This window comes from Rhincodon typus, chromosome 35, assembly GCF_021869965.1.
Source record: "Rhincodon typus isolate 14 chromosome 35, sRhiTyp1.1, whole genome shotgun sequence".
Lineage (NCBI taxonomy): Eukaryota > Metazoa > Chordata > Chondrichthyes > Orectolobiformes > Rhincodontidae > Rhincodon > Rhincodon typus.
In genome coordinates this window covers 19878092-19884630 of record NC_063366.1, presented here as the reverse complement: position 1 = coordinate 19884630, position 6539 = coordinate 19878092, and the positions used below count along the sequence as shown (strand labels likewise).

General features: G+C 39.5%; 1 pseudogene; it reads right to left on the bottom strand.

Moving 5' to 3' along the window:
- Window positions 1-1135: 1135 nt before the first annotated feature.
- Window positions 1136-6539, bottom strand: part of LOC109919545 — a 15594-nt pseudogene continuing 10190 nt past the window's right edge.

Sequence of the window (6539 nt, the reverse complement as noted above, 5' to 3'; positions counted from 1 at the left end):
ATTCCCTGTTTTCTCTCTACCTCTCTTTTTAAATAGTGGAATCACATTAGCTACCCTCCAACCTATAGGAACAGTTCTAGAGTTTAAAGAATCTTGGAAGGTGACCACTGATGCACCCACTATTTCTTGAGCCACTTCCTTAAGGACTCTGTGATGTAGATTAGCAGGCCATGCAAATTTATCAGCCTTCATTCCCATCAATTTTTGCAACCTTTACTCTACAGATGTAGATTTGTTTCAGTTCCTCCCTGTCACCAAACCCCTTGTTCCGCATCATTTCTGGTACATTATTCATGTCCTCCTTTGTGAAGACAGAATCAAAGTATGAATTTAGTTTGTCAGCCATTTCTTTGTTCCCCATTTTAAACTCCCTCATTTCTGACGGTAAGAGATCTTTAATAGTTTTCACTAAACTTTTACTCTTTACATATGACAGCAAATTCAGTAGTGATTTTAAAAAGGAATTGGTTGAACTTCAATATAAAAAATATTACAGGGCTGTGCGGAAAGAGCACTGAACTGGAACTGGTTGGATGGCTCTATTGCTATTTACAGACAGAAACAGCCAATCAATCAGTGTCTTATTCTTCTGGTTTTATATTGTTTCTCATCTAAATCAGAATTACCACTGCCCATCTCTGGGCCTAATCCAAGATGACAATGCCTGAAGTATCCATGTAAATATTAGATATTTCCCAATCAACCTGTTCAGAAATGTTATTTCACTCTTTGGAAGGAAGTGGTACTGGATCCCAGACTTGCTGGCAGGACACTACCACTTCATCACAAGAACGCTCAGAGTTAAACTTTCATACTATTCCCAGGCAACAATCACCATTTACATCAGCTGGTGGCTCTTTAAATAATCATATGGAATTGCAACATGCACTATGAGAATTCAATCATTTAGCAATATGCAAATAAAACATGTTTACTTTCTGCCCTTTGTATTTACCAATAAACTGAGGCTTTTAATGTGAAAAAACTCTTTCTGTTTCAGCAGTCATCAGATTTCTTTTGGAAGAAGACCCACTATTTAAATATGAACAAGGACCAGCTTTCATGTATAGATTGTTTTTAATAAAATTACACAACAGTTATTTCAAGATTACTTCACTAATGTAGACAATGAAGAGACAGACCTAAAAATCAGATTTAAAGAGAAATGTAACTTCATTAAAATTCAAGTGTTTTCCAACTGAATTGCACTAAATGTTGCTAAATATTATCTGTTAATAACATACATACCAATCAAATCACATTTGAAAGAATTAATCTGTCAAATCAGAATTCACAGAGAATTGAACTCAAAATGTTAAGTTTGTTCCTCTCTCTGAAAATGCTGACACATGTTCTGTAACGTCTGTTTTATTTTCCACAGCACTCTCATCCCATTTAGTTAACAGTCTCAAAGCAGCTTCCTATTTTACTGTAAAACAAAACCTCCCATAAACACGTTTCCTTCACTTCAATTTTATTAGAATATCGATTTGCACATGATATTCTAGGCAATATTTACACACCTGTGAAAATCCAGCCAAGTTTATCAGCCTAATTTAATCATATAATAAATTTTGATATTAAAATAAGATGGAAGTGCAAAGAAAACCAAACTGACAATTTACCACAATTACAAGAACAAACTAGCTAAATATTCATATAAACAGAACATGATTTGGAAACATTCAGCACATTGGGCAACATGGTAAGGGAATAAAAACAAAGAACTGTGGATCTTAGAAATCTGAGAGAGAAATGGAAAGTGCTGGAGAAGCTCATTAGGTCCGGCAGCATCTGTCAGGAGAAAAATGGACTTAATGTTTCAAGTCTGGTGACCCATTGTTCAGAAATAGTAACGGCTTTTGCTCACCCAAAATAAAGACAAGCGAGGGTCACAGCGGCAGCTGAATGTAACCTGCTCTCCCTTTCCCTCTACCAAAAGTCATTGTGAGACTTGCCACTGTGAACCATGACAGCAGAAATCCCCATCACTGTTAAGAAGATGTGAATTAGGGACATTGCAGGCTGGGGATTTTGACAGCTGTTCATACAGGAATAAACCTAATGCCTGGTACTCTATGAAGAGTTGAGTATTGCTATTTCCTTTTTCCTCACTTTACCCGCTCTCCGGTCCTCCAGGGAAATGATTTCTTGCATTTAATAGAACACTGAATGCATTTACTTTCAGTTGGCTTCTTCTCTTGCTTGACAGCCAAGTTGTTGCACCAATGCACCAATGATGTTCTCCATCTTCCACCGGTGGAACAACATTACCGGTAGTAAAGTCACAAGATTCCTGCAGTTCACAGCTCTTTTTTATATATTCACTGGTGGAATGCGGGCACCACTAGCTGGGCCAGCATTTATTGCCCATCCCTACTTGCTATTGCAAAGTTGTTAGTGAGCTGCCTTCTTTAATTACATTAATCCATATACTGTAGGTAGACCCACAGTGCCATGGAAAGGAAGGAATCCCAGGCTTTTGATCTAGCAACAACGAAAGAACGGTGATATATTTCCAAGTTAAGATGGTGAGCGGCACAGAATCAAATTTGCAGGTGTTGGCTTTCCCATACATCTGTTGCCCCTGTTCTTCTAGATTAGGGTGGTGTGGGTCTAGAGTCACTTGTAGGCCAGACCAGTGAGGATGGCAGATTTCCTTCCCTGAAGGACATTAGTGATCCAGATGGGTTTTCCCGATAATCAATAATGCTTTCATGTCATCAGCAAATTGACAGCTGGCAGAAAGCAGGGAGATGGTGTGAGATGGATCTGTCAGTGACCTTTAATCCCACAGATTGTCAGTGGTTCAGAGTTTTTCCCATCAACATTCCAACCTGGACTGAAGATGGGAAAGATTCTCTCAGTGAAAGTGTCGGTAAAAGTATGGAGATGGGACATGTTGCCCGCATTGTAAAATGACAGCTGCCCACGCTCGTAATTCAGGAAAATACCAATTTTCTGGGGTTTGCCACTGAAGGTAAGTAGGCTATCAGATGGGGATGTGGCAGCGAAATAGACATTTCCAGTTCTCAGTGAAAGTGTCCATTATCCAGCATCAGTGTTCAGGTTCCTCCCCACTTTCCTATTGACAGATTCTCGGGCCACACCTGCAATCCATTCAATGTTGCTTCCCAAATCCACTTCCCAATAATGTTTTCCAGATATGAATCACCTTGAGCCCAGGACACAAAGCCAGGGATCAAACCACTCTGAGGTTTTGGACAGTAGTTGGTCTTTGTCTCCGAGTCTCACGCTGGTCCGGTCCTCAGACAAAATGGGCCAGGGGTTTGCTGTGTTTGGATCCAGAGTCAGAGAGGCTGGAGCTGGGGGAGGAATTAAAATAACATTATCAGTGAATTGGAGAGAAGGAGAGGGAGGAGAGGTCTGTGATTGGGGAGTGACAAGGAAGTGAGAGTAGGGTGTGGGGGAGGTAAATGAATGAGAGGAGAAAATGGTGGGCAGAATAGATGGATGATAATAGAGAGGGGCAGAAGAGATGCACAGTGTGTTGGAGGGGTAGAAGAGAGAGCACTAGAGAGGTGGAAGAGAAATGATATTCCACCTAAATAATATGCAGATGTTATTGCATTGAATTGTACCCAAAGCACTAAAATCAATTAAAAGAACTTAAATGACTGCCCAATTAATTGAAATGACTGGGGAAAAATAAATAAATAAAATTAGAGGAGGCATTGTTGAGAAGAAAGAGAACTCAAGTACATATTAATATGTGAACAAGTAGCATGAGTGGGCTATTTGCTCCGTCACGTCCACATACCAGTTAATAAGATCACGGTTAACCTAACTGCAACCTCAAATCAACAATCTCACCTACCACTGTTAACCTTTCACTCTGTTGTTGAACAAGAATCTATCAACTTTTGCCTTAAAAATTTTAAGGACTCTGCTTCTACCACTTTTTCAGTAAGAGACTCCCAAACACACAAAACTCATGCAGAGAAGAAAAAAATGACAAATCTTTGATTTATGGTGACTCTGGTTTTCAACCACAGATTCTCTTTTTACATTCTCCCATAAGAGGAAAGATCTTCTATATTTAGACTGTAAGGATCCCTTAGGATCTTATGTGTGTTAAACAATTCACCTCGTACTGTTACAAAAAAAATGAAAATAAGCTTAGCTTGTCCAATTTGTGCTCATATGACATCCCAGTTCTTCCAGGTATTATTTCAGTAAACCGTTAAACTGAACAAAAGCATTTACATCCTTACTTAAATAAAGTGAAGAGTTAAGTGCATACCACTTCTGATGGAGTCTACCTAATGCCGTGTAAAATTGAAACATAATGTCACTACTTTTGTATTTAATTCCCCTCACAATAAATGATAAAATTCTATTAACGTTCCTCTTTACTTGCTGTATCAGCACAATAACTTATTTCGATTCATGCATGTAAACAACTAGATCCATCTGTATCTCCCAGTTCTGCAATCTCTCATCATTTACATAATATGCTTCCTTTTTCATCTTTGTACCAGTTCAATTTTTCAAGCATTATATTCCATTTCCTCACTAGTTTGCCAAATCACAACCAAACTATAATGTTTTGTAGGCGCCTTTTGTCATCGTCATAGCTTACTTTCCTACACTACCTTCGTCTCATCAGAAAATTTCACAACAATGCCTTTGGTACCAGTTGTCTAGGTGTTAGTTTTTCTTTATTCATTCATGGGCTGTGGGTGTCGCTGGCTCGTCAGCATTTGTTGCCCATCCCTAATTGCCTAGAGGGCAGTTAAGAGTCAACCACATTGCTGTGGGTCTGGAGTCACATGTAGACCAGACCAGGTAAGGATGGCAGTTTCCTTCCCTAAAGGACATTAGTGGACCAGACTTGTTTTTCCTGACAATCAACAATGGGTTCATGATCATTAGATTCTTAATTCCAGATATTTTTATTGAATTCAAATTCCACCATCTGCCGTGGCAGGATTCGAACCCAGGTCCCCAGAATGTCATCTGGGTTTCTGGATTAACAGTCCAGCGATAATACCGCTAGGCCATCACCTCCTCATAACTAGTGTAACTAGTGCCTTGTATGGTTTTAGTAAAACGTGATCCCTTTATTCTCTATTCCCTTTGAAATAAGAGGGAACATTCTATTTGTTTTCCATTATATCAACGGAACACAAGTAGGCTATTCAGCTATTTATACCATTCAATGAGATCAGGCCTGATCTGTGGACTAATGCCTTTGGGCCATTTACCTTAATACCTTTGCTTAACAAAAGATTATCTATCTCAGATTTTAAATTATCAAATGATCCAGCATCCTCTGTTACTTGTGGAAGAGAATTCAAAACATCTATCATCCTTTGTGAGGAAGTGCTTCCTAACATCACAGCCTGAACAGTCAGGCCTTAATTTTCCATCTATGTTGCCTAGTCCAAGACTCCCCAACTGGTGGAAATAATTTAGCTTCATCTACCTTGTCTTTTCCTGTTTTTCTATTACCATGTGAAATTGTAAGCTAGCTTTTCTGCACAAGGACTCCTAAATCACTGTATGCTGAGGTTTCTACAGTCCTTTTCTGGGTAAATAATATTCATTTACTCTATTCTTCCTGCCAAAATGTATAACCTCACATTTTCCCATACAATATTCCATCTGCCAAGTGTTTGTTGCCCACTTACTTAACCTGCCTATGCCCTTCTGCAGACTTTGTATCATCCTCACCTCCCAACAATTTTTGTGTCTTCTGCAAACTTGGCTGTAATGCATTCAATTTTGTCACCCAAATCATTAATGGATATTGCAAATAAGGGTGATCCCAGATCTGATTCCTGCAACACTCAACTAGCTACTGGTTGTCATCCTGAACAAGCCCACTTATTCCAACTCTCTGTGTTCTACTAGTTAGTGAATTATTTATCCATGCTACCTATAGAATCATACAGTACGGAAGAGAGTCTTCCGCCCATCAAGTCTGGACCGCCAGTTAATATATGACGTCCAACGCCATGGGCTCTTATCTATTAAGTAGCCTAATGTATGCTGCATTATCAAACAACCTCTGGAAATCCAAATATACTACTTCCACTGCTTCACCTTTATCTATCCAGCTTTGTTAACTCCTCAAATAATTCTAATGAATTTCTCCTTCATGAAGCCATGCTTACCCTACATAATTATATTAAGTAATTCTCAATACTGTGTGAGTGCATCATTTATAATAGACTCTAAAATATTTCCAATAAGCTCCCTTCCCCCTCCCCCATTTTTGAGAAGGGTCCTGACCCTTTCCTGCTCCTCTGTTGCTGCCTGGCCTTCTGTGCTCCTCCAGCTCCACACAGTGTTACCTCTAAATATAAAGATAACTGTGTTATTGTTAGAGATAGTAGGAACTGCAGATGCTGGAGAATCCAAGACAACAAGGTGCAGAGCTGGATGAACACAGCAGGCCAAGCAGCATCATAGGAGCAGAAAGGCTGACGTTTCGGGCCTAGACTGTTCCTATGATGCTGCTTGGCCTGCTGCGTTCATCCAGCTCTGCACCTTGTTGTCTTGGATTCTCCAGC